Raw genomic sequence first — 15,356 nt, 5'->3', positions numbered from 1 at the left:
AAGTGAATCTACACTTCAAAATATGTCTATATACATCTTTATGTGGTAGTCCATTTGAAATCTCTAAAAAATACAAATATTTAGGAATGGAGGGAGGGAGCAGTAGTTAGTTAGTACGGAGCTGTACGTACACCCAGTCCACAGGCAGTGCCAGTTGGGGCCATTGCTTCGATCTTGGCACGTAAGCATCGTGCGACGGTCGAGTGGACACCGCTTGCATTGCAGCTCACTCTTCCTCCCGTCCCGAGCAGTACTCTGCTACTACCAATCTATCATGCGTGGCATCCATTGTGGCGTCAGTGGCATGACAGCAGAGGGGCACCAGCTGGCTGGACGGCGTGGCGTCAGAACATCAGAGCTGGTTGCTTGCGCACTGCGCGTGTACGCGTACGTTACGTACTACACGCGTGATTGGGTGACGGTGCCAATCCGCCGAGGACACTCGTGCCGTGTGCTGGTGTCCTCCGTGTTGCACCGTACGACGTCCGTCTCATCTCATCCATGGACGATCCTGTGGCGCCGTCCATGTCGACGGGCCTGGATGCCTGATCATCATCTGAGATCAAACACATGCATCCGTTCATCCATTACTGGCGCTATCTAGCTAGGTATGTCGCCCGAGCACGAACAAACGTGCGTAGATCGGATAATTGCCTATGAGGGATCTCAGAATTGCCATCGGATAATTGCCGAAATTTGAGCCAGGAATGGTTTAAAAGCGGACCGAAAACGGACACTGATTCGTTTGCTCTTGGGGCGTTGGGCCGCGTCTTCTATCCGTTTATCCCAAACAGATGCGGCCGGACCATGCGTTGGAGTTGCACTTAGTGGCGCTATCTAGCTAGGTACGTATGTAGCCAGAGCACGAACGAACAAAGGTGGTGATCGAGTAATTACCGACGAGGGATCTGGTCTCAGATCGCCTGTTCCGCAGCGGTGTAAAACAAGCATGCATGCATTCAACCGGCCAAACACCAGCTAGCAGTTAGCACAGTGGAGCATCGAGCATGGTGCATGCTTTCCGTCGATCCATCTTTCGGCGATGCAATGCCAACTGTGCCCATATGGACGCACATGCATGTGCTGCTGCTGCTGCTGCGCGACCGACCGAATTACTTGCCTGCTACGCTCGATCGATCGATCGATCTCGAACATGCATGCCCGCTGTCCAGCACTAGTTAGCCACCGTCGATCGAGTACCGGAACAAGTGTAAGCGTCATGTGTGTCCACACAGACACGCCTGCATACCATACAAGTTTGCAAAAGGCCCCGGCCCTTTTTCCCTGTATATGTTTTCTACTCCCTCCGTTTCTAATAAAGTCTTTTTAAAGATTTTAAATGAACTATCACATATGGATGTATATATAGACATATTTTAAAGTATAGATTCACTCATTTTGCTTTGTATGTAGTCGCTTGTTGAAATCTTTAGAAAGACCAATATTTAAAAACGGAGGAAGTACAACTCTTTTTTCCTGTCTTTTTGCTGCCCATTTTCACCGTAATATAAAGGCTCAACGTAAAAGTGAACGACGGCGACGAAAAGTCTAAGGCAAATGAAACTGAGCTCCTCAAATGGAACCAAAGAAGGGCACGGCCAGCGTGTGTCTAGTACTGTACACTACAACGAACATAACTTTACGATGGTACCCAGGGCTATACATACAACGGGGAGACTTTACGTCGTGTGTTTGGACGCACGCCAGCTAGGTGGCCGGAATTAAAGGACGAGAGAAAGCGGAGAGCAACGCGTTTTCTCACGTGCACGTTGTACTGCATGCATGTCTCCATCGACATGTCTTGGCGGGAACGCCGTCGATCGCTGCTACTACTACGTACTGTACGTACGTATACCAGAAAGTATTTTAATTTTCTCTTGATTCATTATACTTGAGAGATCGTGAACTATCATTGAATGGGGCGCCGAAAATGCAGAGGGCTCTCCGCTCCCGCTGCATGCACGATCTCACTGTGCAGCTGCATGGACGGATCTCTGATTCAACACCGCCTCCCGAAACAGTTGTTCAGACAGCGAAGCCAAGCTTCGCGGGATTGAAAACGGTCAAGGGCGCACTGTACGAAGGGACGGCCCTGCAAAATGTGCAAACCACTCACAAACCATGGCGAAGCTGCCAACTTTTTTTTGGATAAATGATGCTTTTTTTGACTCATAACGTCGCATCAAGAGAATACAATCATTATAAGCACACACTCGGTTTCTGCAAAACTAGGATACACACAAGCAACACTAACACACACGCAAAAAAACCTGTCACAACGAACTCAACTCAATCTTGCAACAGCAACCACCACCGATGACAATACCCGGACTTTGTGAAAAGTTCTTGGACAACGACGCCTTCAAAAAAGACACGACACTCGAGCGCCGCCATCACTAGATCCACCGATGGAGGTTAGATCTACGGTTTTTCACCCCTGAAGAAATATCCGAGCAAATTCCAGAAAATGCCTTCATGAAGGGAATGGTGTGAAACACCATCATTGTCAGGTACAACCAGTGCAGAGATCAGACCTAGAGTTCTCACTCTGGAGCTCGAGACCCTGTGCTAAAGAGCACCACCACACTTAAGTCTCCCTGTACTGCCGCCCCCATTTTTAGTGAAGATGTTATTGTTGCAAGCTAGATCGTCACGTTTCAACATCTGTATACGACGAGCAGGTCATCAACAAGGTCACCGAAGCAGTCAAGAGCCCACTCGAGGGGCCAACCTAATGCCCTAAGTTATTGGTAGTGATAGAATGCATACTACAGATATATGAAGCGGCCTGTGCTGCCAAGAACCCACATGGTGAAGCTGCCAACTAACCTAGTTTATATGGATGGTTTTCTTGTAGTGGAATCAGTCTACCCGACTTGACTCTTATGCTCACATACTCTTTTGGATTTATTTTAGGTTCTGTGACGCTAATCTTTCAGTGGTATGATGTGCTTGTCAACTATATACGATTTGTCTTTGGCGACTTTGTCAATCGCAATATCTATCAACTCAATCTTCAAAGGTGCTCATATGAGTAGGGTTGTGTGCATGTGTTCATTGGACGAATGTGTGCGTGAACGTCTTCATCTATACTAAAGTTAAACGACCACAATGGCAAATCAACACACACACTCCTATAACACTGTTCCTGCAATCTCCCACTTTGGCTGGCTCTGCAACTTGAGAAGAACACATCAACAAAGACATCATGCGCATCCTAAGACAAATTTTTAGAAGTCCCAGCAACGTTTTCCCACAAATGAACAATTTCTCTTTTGCCTAATTAATGCTAGAGGAAATATTTTGTCTATGTAAAAAGTATATGCACATTGTACAAAGGAACACCATGCCATTGTTTTTTATCCGCTTAAGGTGTAAATATGTGCCGGCATATGTGCTCTACTTTGGGGACGCAGATTCTTGGATCTCAAGGAGGAATTGCATAAACCATGAACTATTTGATGTTGATTTTGCATAAAACACCTACTCCACCGGTTTGTTGCACGGAACACTACATACCGGTGTACTCCGTTGCAGTGCACATCGGGTTGTTATCCGGCACCTGATGTACCGGGCGGGTGCACTCCTGACTTGATTCAGAAGAAAATTTAGCAACTTTGTGAGCCGACGAAAATACCCTGTTAGAAATAGAGATAGAACTACCTATTGTATTCTCAACAAACTCTATTCTCTCTCTCTCCCGTAGCTTATCTCCTCCTCTCTTGTAACAACCAAATCGTGATCGATCGGTATTGCCTTGTAAGCCACGACAGGGGCTGTTCCTGTCTCATATCAATATAAACCAACGCGGCTCCTCATTGAGGAGTAGGAACGCTTCCATCTGACATGGTATACAGAGCCATCCTCTTCCCATCGATCTAGCCAAAAGCTTTCCTCCCAATCACCCTCGCCATTGCCATGTCGTCCTCATCTACCGTCACCCTCAACCTCGGAGCCCTACCATCCGAGAAACTTACCAAAACCAACTACATCCTGTGGAAAGCACAGTCATGCCGGGCCTGCGAGGAGCGCAGGTCACCGGCCTTCTGGACAGGTCAGATGCCGCACCACGAAAGACGGTGCAGCAAGAGCAGACGGACAAAACCGTCACCACGGAGCCCAATCCGCTGTATGCACAGTGGATATCAAAGGATCAGCAGGTTTGGAGTCATCTTCTGAACTCTCTGTCAATGGAGATCCTGTTTGAAATATGCCCTAGAGGCAATAATAAAATGATTATTATATTTCCTTGTTCATGATAATTGTCTATTATTCATGCTATAATTGTATTATCCGGAAATCGTAATACATGTGTGAATACATAGACCACAATGTGTCCCTAGTGAGCCTCTAGTTGACTAGCTCGTTGATCAACAGATAGTCATGGTTTCCTGGCTATGGACATGGGGATGTCATTGATAACGGGATCACATCATTCTCCTTAGCATAGCACAAAGATCGTGTAGTTCGTTTGCTATAGCTTTTCTGGATGTCAAGTATCATTTCCTTAGACCATGAGATTGTGCAACTCCCGGATACCGTAGGAGTGCCTTGGGTGTGCAAACGTCACAACGTAACTGGGTGACTATAAAGGTACATTACAGGTATCTCCGAAAGTGTCTGTTGGGTTGGCATGAATCGAGACTGGGATTTGTCACTCCGTATGACGGAGAGGTATCTCTGGGCCCACTCGGTAATGCATCATCATAATGAGCTCAATTTGATCAAGTGGTTGATCACGGGATCATGCATTATGGTACAAGTAAAGTGACTTGCCGGTAACGAGACTGAACAAGGTATTGGGATACCGACGATCGAGTCTCGGGCAAGTAACGTACCGATTGACAAAGGGAATTGAGTACGGGATTGATTAGGTCCTCGACATCGTGGTTCATCCGATGAGATCATCGAGGAGCATGTGGGAGCCAACATGGGTATCCAGATCCGGCTGTTGGTTATTGACCAGAGAGTCGTCTCGGTCATGTCTGCTTGTCTCCCGAACCCGTAGGGTCTAAACACTTAAGGTTCGGTGACGCTAGGGTTGCATAGATATGAGTATGCAGTAATCCGAAAGTTGTTCGGAGTCCCGGATGAGATCCTGGACGTCACGTGGAGTTCCGGAATTGTCCGGAGGTGAAGAATTATATATAGGAAGTGTAGTTTCGGCCATCGGGAAAGTTTCGGGGTCACCGGTATTGTACCGGGACCACCGAATGGGTCCTGGGGGTCCACCGGATGGGGCCACCCATCCCGGAGGGCCCCATGGGCTGAAGTAGGGAGGGGAACCAGCCCATAGTGGGCTGGTGCGCCCCCTCCCTTGGGCCCCCCATGCGCCTAGGGTTGGGAACCCTAGGGGAGGGGGCGCCTCCACTTGCCTTGGGGGGTACTCCACCTCCTTGGCCGCCGCCCCCCCCCTAGGAGATCCCATCTCCTAGGACCGGCGCACCCCCCTAGGGGGCCTATATAAAGGGGGGAGGGCAGCCGCACCTCAAGCCTTGGCGCCTCCCTCTCCCCTGCTACACCTCTCCCTCTCGCAGAAGCTCGACGAAGCCCTGCTGCGATCGCTGCTGCATCCACCACCACGCCGTCGTGCTGCTGGATCTTCATCAACCTCTCCTTCCCCCTTGCTAGATCAAGAAGGAGGAGACGTCATCCGCTCCGTACGTGTGTTGAACGCGGAGGTACCGTCCGTTCGGCACTTGGTCATCAGTGATTTGGATCACGGTGAGTACGACTCCATCATCCCCGTTCTCTTGAACGCTTCCGCTCGCGATCTACAAGGGTATGTAGATGCACTCTTCTCTCATTGCTAGTTGACTACATAGATTGATCTTGGTGAAATGTAGGAATTTTTTTTGTTTTCTGCAACGTTCCCCAACAGTGGTATCAGAGCCAAGTTTATGCGTAGTTACTATGCACGAGTAGAACACAAAGTAGTTGTGGGCGTCGATATTGTCAATTTTCTTTCCGTTACTAGTCTTATCTTGATTCGGCGGCATCGTGGGATGAAGCGGCCCGGACTAGCCTTACATGTACGCTTACGTGAGACCGGTTCCACCGATTAACATGCACTAGTTGCATAAGGTGGCTGGCGGGTGTCTGTCTCTCCCACTTTAGTCGGATCGGATTCGATGAACAGGGTCCTTATGAAGGGTAAATAGAAATTGGCAATTCACGTTGTGGTATTGGCGTAGGTCAGAAACGTTCTTGCTAGAAACCTATAGCAGCCACGTAAAAACTTGCAACAACAATTAGAGGACATCTAACTTGTTTTTGCAGCAAGTGTTTTGTGATGTGATATGGCCAAAGGTTGTGATGAATGATGAATGATATATGTGATGTATGAGATTGATCATGTTCTTGTAATAGGAATCACGACTTGCATGTCGATGAGTATGACAACCGGCAGGAGCCATAGGAGTTGTCTTTATTTTTTGTATGACCTGCGTGTCATTGAGAAACGACATGTAAATTACTTTACTTTATTGCTAAACATGTTAGCCATAGTGGTAGAAGTAATAGTTGGCGAGCAACTTCATGGAGACACGATGATGGAGATCATGGTGTCATGCCGGTGACAAGATGATCATGGAGCACCAAGATGGAGATCAAAGGAGCTATATGATATTGTCCATATCATGTCACTATTATTTGATTGCATGTGATGTTTATCATGTTTTTGCATCTTGTTTACTTAGAACGACGGTAGTAAATAAGATGATCCCTCATAATAATTTCAAGAAAGTGTTCCCCCTAACTGTGCGCCGTTGCGACAGTTCGTTGTTTCGAAGCACCACGTGATGATCGGGTGTGATAGATTCCAATGTTCACATACAACGGGGGTAAGACAGATTTACACACGCAATACACTTAGATTGACTTGACGAGCCTAGCATGTACAGACATGGCCTGGGAACACAGAAGACCGAAAGGTCGAGCATGAGTCGTATAGAAGATACGATCAACATGAAGATGTTCACCGATGTTGACTAGTCCGTCTCATGTGATGATCGGACACGGCCTAGTCAACTCGGATCATGTTATACTTAGATGACTGGAGGGATGTTTATCTAAGTGGGAGTTCATTGAATAATTTGATTAGATGAATTTAATTATCACGAACTTAGTCTAAAATCTTTACAATATGTCTTGTAGATCAAATGGCCAACGTTGTCCTCAACTTCAACACGTTCCTAGAGAAAACCAAGCTGAAAGACAATGGCAGCAACTATACGGACTGGGTCCGGAACCTAAGGATCATCCTCATAGCTGCCAAGAAAGATTATGTCCTAGAAGCACCGCTAGGTGACGCACCCGTCCCACAGAACCAAGACGTTATGAACGCTTGGCAGACACGTGCTGATGATTACTCCCTTGTTCAGTGCGGCATGCTTTACAGCTTAGAACCGGGGCTCCAAAAGCGTTTTGAGCGACACGGAGCATATGAGATGTTCGAAGAGCTGAAAATGGTTTTCCAAGCTCATGCCCGGGTCGAGAGATATGAAGTCTCAGACGAGTTCTTCAGCTGTAAGATGGAGGAAAATAGTTTTGTCAGTGAGCACATACTCAAAATGTCTGGGTTGCATAACCGCTTGACTCAGCTGGGAGTTAATCTCTCGGATGACGCGGTCATTGACAGAATCCTTAAGTCGCTTCCACCAAGCTACAAGAGCTTTGTGATGAACTTCAATATGCAGGGGATGAAAAAGACCATTCCTGAAGTATTTGCAGTGCTGAAATCAGCAGAGGTAGAAGTTAAAAAGGAACATCAAGTGTTGATGGTGAATAAAACCACTAAGTTCAAGAAAGGCAAGGGTAAGAAGAACTTCAAGAAAGACGGCAAGGGAGTTGTCGCGCCCGGTAAGCAAGCTGCCGGGAAGAAGCCAAAGCATGGACCCAAGCCCGAGACTGAGTGCTTTTATTGCAAGGGAAGTGGTCTCTGGAAGCGGAACTGCCCCAAATACTTAGCGGACAAGAAGGCCGGCATCACAAAAGGTATATGTGATATACATGTAATTGATGTGTACCTTACCAGTACTCGTAGTAGATCCTGGGTATTTGATACCGGTGCGGTTGCTCACATTTGTAACTTAAAGCAGGAGCTGCGGAATAAGCGGAGACTGGCGAAGGACGAGGTGACGATGCGCGTCGGGAATGGTTCCAAGGTCGATGTGATCGCCGTCGGCACGCTACCTCTACATTTACCTACGGGATTAGTTTTAAACCTCAAAAATTGTTATTTAGTGCCAGCTTTGAGAATGAACATTGTATCAGGATCTCGTTTAATACGAGATGGCTACTCATTTAAATCCAAGAATAATGGTTGTTCTATTTATATGAGAGATATGTTTTATGGTCATGCTCCGATGGTTAATGGTTTATTCTTAATGAATCTCGAGCGTAATGCTACACATATTCATAGTGTGAATACCAAAAGATGTAAGGTTGATAATGATAGTCCCACATACTTGTGGCACTGCCGCCTTCGTCACATAGGTGTCAAACGCATGAAGAAGCTCCATGCAGATGGACTTTTAGAGTCTCTTGATTACGAATCATTTGACACGTGCGAACCATGCCTCATGGTTAAAATGACCAAGACTCCGTTCTCAGGAACAATGGAGCGAGCAACCAACTTATTGGAAATCATACATACTGATGTGTGCGGTCCAATGAGTGTTGAGGCTCGCGGTGGCTATCGTTATGTTCTCACCCTCACTGATGACTTGAGTAGATATGGGTATGTCTACTTAATGAAACACAAGTCTGAGACCTTTGAAAAGTTCAAGGAATTTCAGAGTGAGGTTGAGAATCAATGTGACAGGAAAATCAAGTTCTTGCAATCAGATCGTGGGGGAGAATACTTGAGTCACGAATTTGGCACACACTTAAGAAAATGTGGAATAGTTTCACAACTCACGCCGCCTGGAATACCTCAGCGTAATGGTGTGTCCGAACGTCGTAATCGCACTCTATTAGATATGGTGCGATCTATGATGTCTCTTACCGATTTACCGCTATCATTTTGGGGCTATGCTTTATAGACTGCCGCATTCACTTTAAATAGGGCTCCATCGAAATCCATTGAGACGACACCGTATGAATTATGGTTTGGAAGAAACCTAAGCTGTCGTTTCTAAAAGTTTGGGGATGCGATGCTTATGTCAAGAAACTTCAACCTGAAAAGCTCGAACCCAAGTCGGAAAAATGTGTCTTCATAGGATACCCTGAAGAAACTGTTGGGTATACCTTCTACCTCAGATCCGAAGGCAAGATCTTTGTTGCCAAGAATGGGTCCTTTCTAGAGAAGGAGTTTCTCTCGAAAGAAATAAGTGGGAGGAAGGTAGAACTTGATGAAGTATTACCTCTTGAACCGGTAAGTGGCGCAGCTCAAGAAAATGTTCCTGAGGTGCCTGCACCGACTAGAGAGGAAGTTGATGATGATGATCATGAAACTTCAGATCAAGTTGCTACTGAACTTCGTAGGTCCACAAGGACACGTTCTGCACCAGAGTGGTACGGCAACCCTGTCTTGGAAATCATGTTGTTAGACAACGGTGAACCTTCGAACTATGAAGAAGCGATGGCGGGCCCGGATTCCGACAAATGGTTGGAAGCCATGAAATCCGAGATAGGATCCATGTATGAAAATGAAGTATGGACTTTGACTGACTTGCCCGTTGATCGGCGAGCCATAGAAAATAAATGGATCTTTAAGAAGAAGACAGACACGGATGGTAATGTGACCATCTATAAAGCTCGTCTTGTCGCTAAGGGTTATCGACAAGTTCAAGGGGTTGACTACGATGAGACTTTCTCACCCGTAGCGAAGCTGAAGTCCGTCCCAATCATGTTAGCAATTGCCGCATTCAATGATTATGAGATATGGCAAATGGACGTCAAAATGGCATTCCTTAATGGTTTCCTTAAGGAAGAATTGTATATGATGCAGCCGGAAGGTTTTGTCGATCCTAAGAATGCTGACAAGGTGTGCAAGCTCCAACGCTCGATTTATGGGCTGGTGCAAGCATCTCGGAGTTGGAACATTCGCTTTGATGAGATGATCAAAGCGTTTGGATTTATGCAGACTTATGGAGAAGCCCGCATTTACAAGAAAGTGAGTGGGAGCTCTGTAGCATTTCTCCTATTGTATGTGGATGACATATTGTTGATGGGAAATGATATAGAATTCTTGGAAAGCATAAAGGTCTATTTGAACAAGTGTTTTTCAATGAAGGACCTTGGAGAAGCTGCTTATATATTAGGCATCAAGATCTATAGAGATAGATCGAGACGCCTCATTGGTCTTTCACAGAGTACGTACCTTGACAAGATTTTGTAGAAGTTCAAAATGGATCAGTCAAAGAAGGGGTTCTTGCCTGTATTGCAAGGTACGAGATTGAGCTTGGCTCAATGCCCGACCACGGCAGAAGATAGAGAAAAGATGAGTGTCGTCCCCTATGCCTCGGCCATAGGGTCTATCATGTATGCTATGCTGTGTACCAGACCTGATGTAAACCTTGCCGTGAGTTTGGTAGGAAGGTACCAAAGTAATCCCGGCATGAAACACTCGACAACGATCAAAAATATCCTGAAGTACCTGAAAAGGACTAAGGAAATGTTTCTCGTTTATGGAGGTGACGAAGAGCTCGTCGTAAAGGGTTACGTCGATGCTAGCTTCGACACAGATCTGGATGACTCTAAGTCACAAACCGGATACGTGTATATTTTGAATGGTGGGGCAGTAAGCTGGTGCAGTTGCAAGCAAAGCGTTGTGGCGGGATCTACATGTGAAGCGGAGTACATTGCAGCCTCGGAGGCAGCACATGAAGCAGTCTGGGTGAAGGAGTTCATTACCGACCTAGGAGTCATACCCAATGCGTCGGGCCCGATGACTCTCCTCTGTGACAACACTGGAGCTATTGCCCTTGCCAAGGAGCCCAGGTTTCACAGGAAGACCAGGCATATCAAGCGTCGCTTCAACTCCATTCGTGAAAGTGTTCAAAATGGAGACATAGAGATTTGTAAAGTACATACGGACCTAAATGTAGCAGATCCGTTAACTAAACCTCTCCCTAGAGCAAAACATGATCAACACCAGAATTTCATGGGTGTTCGATTCATCACAATGTAACTAGATGATTGACTCTAGTGCAAGTGGGAGACTGTTGGAAATATGCCCTAGAGGCAATAATAAAATGATTATTATATTTCCTTATTCATGATAATTGTCTATTATTCATGCTATAATTGTATTATCCGAAAATCGTAATACATGTGTGAATGCATAGACCACAATGTGTCCCTAGTGAGCCTCTAGTTGACTAGCTCGTTGATCAACAGATAGTCATGGTTTCCTGGCTATGGACATGGGGATGTCATTGATAACGGGATCACATCATTAGGAGAATGATGTGATGGACAAGATCCAAACCTAAGCATAGCACAAAGATCGTGTAGTCCGTTTGCTGTAGCTTTTCTGGATGTCAAGTATCATTTCCTTAGACCATGAGATTGTGCAACTCCCGGATACCGTAGGAGTGCCTTGGGTGTGCCAAACGTCACAACGTAACTGGGTGACTATAAAGGTACATTACAGGTATCTCCGAAAGTGTCTGTTGGGTTGGCACGAATCGAGACTGGGATTTGTCACTCCGTATGACGGAGAGGTATCTCTGGGCCCACTCGGTAATGCATCATCATAATGAGCTCAATGTGATCAAGTGGTTGATCACGGGATCATGCATTACGGTACGAGTAAAGTGACTTGCCGGTAACGAGACTGAACAAGGTATTGGGATACCGACGATCGAGTCTCGGGCAAGTAACGTACCGATTGACAAAGGGAATTGAGTACGGGATTGATTAGGTCCTCGACATCGTGGTTCATCCGATGATATCATCGAGGAGCATGTGGGAGCCAACATGGGTATCCAGATCCCGCTGTTGGTTATTGACCAGAGAGTCGTCTCGGTCATGTCTGCTTGTCTCCCGAACCCGTAGGGTCTAAACACTTAAGGTTCGGTGATGCTAGGGTTGTATAGATATGAGTATGCAGTAATCCGAAAGTTGTTCAGAGTCCCGGATGAGATCCTGGACGTCACGAGGAGTTCCGGAATTGTCCGGAGGTGAAGAATTATATATAGGAACTGTAGTTTCGGCCATCGGGAAAGTTTCGGGGTCACCGGTATTGTACCGGGACCATCGGATGGGTCCCGGGGGTCCATCGGGTGGGGCCACCCATCCCGGAGGGCCCCATGGGCTGAAGTGGGGAGGGGAACCAGCCAATAGTGGGCTGGTGCGCCCCCCCCCTTGGGCCCCCCATGCGCCTAGGGTTGGGAACCCTAGGGGAGGGGGCGCCTCCACTTGCCTTGGGGGGTACTCCACCCCCTTGGCCGCCGCCCCCCCTAGGAGATCCCATCTCCTAGGACCGGCGCACCCCCCTAGGGGGCTATATAAAGGGGGGAGGGAGGGCAGCCGCACCTCAAGCCTTGGCGCCTCCCTCTCCCCTGCTACACCTCTCCCTCTCGCAGAAGCTCGGCGAAGCCCTGCTGCGATCGCTGCTGCATCCACCACCACGCCGTCGTGCTGCTGGATCTTCATCAACCTCTCATTCCCCCTTGCTGGATCAAGAAGGAGGAGACGTCATCCGCTCCGTACGTGTGTTGAACGCGGAGGTGCCGTCCGTTCGGCACTTGGTCATCGGTGATTTGGATCACGGCGAGTACGACTCCATCATCCCCGTTCTCTTGAACGCTTCCGCTCGCGATCTACAAGGGTATGTAGATGCACTCTCCTCTTGTTGCTAGTTGACTCCATAGATTGATCTTGGTGAAACGTAGGAATTTTTTTGTTTTCTGCAACGTTCCCCAACAGATCCTCGTCCAAGTTGCGAGCAAGGAGACAACCTTTGATCTCTGGACTGCCATCTCCACCTTGTTCTCATCGCAGTCCCAATCTCGCATCACCAATTTGCGGATTGCAATCACCAACACGAAGAAGGGTTCCATGTCCAGCAGCGCCTACATATCCAAGATGAAGAATCTAGGGGACGAGCTCGCAGCGGCAGGACGCCCCGTCTCGGATCCAGAGATGGTGGATTATGTCCTCACCGGCCTTGACAGAGACTATGATCTTGTTGTGGCAGCTATTGGTGCAATCAAGAATCAGATCACGGTTGACGATCTATTTGCTCAGATCGCGGCGTTCGATCAGCGAGTCGAGATGCTCGGCGATGGCCCTGATGGGGGTTTCAAAACCTCTGCAAACTTGGCCTACAGGGGACGTGGGCGCAGCTACAGCAGGGGCCGCGGGCGCAGCAGCAGCAGGGGGCGCGGCTGACGCAGGCGTCCTTCCCCGACTCCGTCTGGTGGCCATGGCGGCGACAGAGGTGGCCGCGGTCGCCCACAACAACAACGGCAGCAGCAGGAACATGACTATCCAGAGTGTCAAATCTGCTACAAACATCACCCATGAGGTGCTCGTGATTGCTGGCATAGGTATGATGAAGATGAACCCGAGGAGAAGAATGCAAACATGGTGACCAGCTCCTATGGCGTCGACACGAACTGGTATGCAGATACCGGTGCTTCACATCACATCACCAGCGTGCTGGACAAATTGACGTTCAAGGACAAGTACCATGGACATGATCAAGTGCACACCGCGAGCGGTTCTGGTATGAAAGTTGCTCACATTGGTCATTCAATCGTCAAAACCCCTAAAAAACCTTGCATCTAAACAAAGTTCTTCATGTCCCTGAAGCCTCACAAAATCTTCTCTCTGTTCATCGTTTTACTTTAGATAATCGTGTCCTTATTGAATTTTATCCTTATTTCTTTTTGGTAAAGGATTTGGACACGAGGAGAATCCTGCTTAGAGGCAAGTGCATGGAAGGTCTCTACCCACTTATTTCTTCGTCATCATCATCAAATAAACAAGCGCTTGTCGCTGTCAAGCCTTCATCATCCAAGTGGCATAGTAGATTAGGTCATCCTTCATCAGTCATTGTTAAATTTGTTCTTAGTAAGAATAAACTTCTCTTCTCTCATGAGATTAGTGAGTCGGTTTGTGATCCGTGTCAACAGGCTAAAAGCCATCAACTCACATACCCTGTATCTACTAGCATATCTACTGCACCCTTACAACTAGTATTCTCAGATGTTTGGGGGCCAGCTCCTACTTCGGTCGGTAGATACTCATACTATGTAAGCTTTATTGATGATTATAGCAAGTTTACATGGATCTATCTTCTTAAGAAACGGTCTAAAGTGTTTCAAGTTTTCACAAACTTTAAAAATCTTGTTGAAAGAAAACTAGACACTAAGATCATTGCCATGCAAACCGACTGGGGAGGTGAATACAGGAAACTGAATTCCTTCTTCCAGCAACTTGGTATTTCTCATCATGTTGCATGTCCTCATGCGCACCAGCAGAATGGTTCTGCAGAAAGAAAACATCGTCATGTCGTTGAAGTAGGCCTAGCTCTACTCGCAAATGCATCTATGCCACTAAAATTCTGGGATGAAGCATTCTTAACTGCCACATATCTCATCAACTTACTCCCTAGCAAAGTCATTAAATTTGAGACCCCTATCACATGCCTTTTTGGCACTAGTCCAGATTACAAGTCTTTGCGTGTCTTTGGTTGTGCATGTTGGCCTAACCTACGGCCATACAACTCGCGCAAGCTTGCCTTTCGTTCCAAACGGTGTGTTTTCTTGGGGTACAGTCCCATTCACAAAGGAGTAAAATGCCTAGATGTCTCTAGTGGCAGAGTTTATATATCTCGTGATGTTGTTTTCGATGAGTCCATTCTCCCTTTTGCATCTCTTCATCCTAACGCCGGAGCCATTCTTAAGAAAGAAATCTTGCTTCTTCCCCCAAACCTTCGGAACTTTGAGCAAGGGGGCGACGATTGTACTGACCAATATGACACTTCAACCAGTCCTAGTGGTGCATCTATTCCTGTGCAGGGTCCTGGAGAAAACGCAGGAGAAAATGGTGCTCAAAATGATCAAGATTTGGCACAAAATGGCCCCATATTTCATGTGTTGGAGGAAGAAGAGGCAGGCGCAGACTACGAGGTTGATCCGGAGCAACCTGCAACACCACAGCGTCAGGCACCCTTGGATCGCGCGTCGCGATCAACCTTGGATCGCGCGCCCACCAGAGGCGAGGGCCAGCACGCCATGTCGCCAGGCAGTGGGCCGGCTCAGCGACCCACGTGCGGGTGGCCCACCACGACCGGTCTCCAGCCTGAGACGATCGGCTCGGGATCGTGGCTGCCCACGCGTGCGGATCAGGTGACAGCGACACCTACGGGATCTTCTACGTCGTGCGAGGCTGTGGCACAA

This window comes from Triticum aestivum, chromosome 6A, assembly GCF_018294505.1.
Source record: "Triticum aestivum cultivar Chinese Spring chromosome 6A, IWGSC CS RefSeq v2.1, whole genome shotgun sequence".
Classification (NCBI taxonomy): Eukaryota; Viridiplantae; Streptophyta; class Magnoliopsida; order Poales; family Poaceae; genus Triticum; species Triticum aestivum.
The sequence above is the reverse complement of the archived record's forward strand: the minus strand, read 5'-3'. Positions refer to the sequence as shown.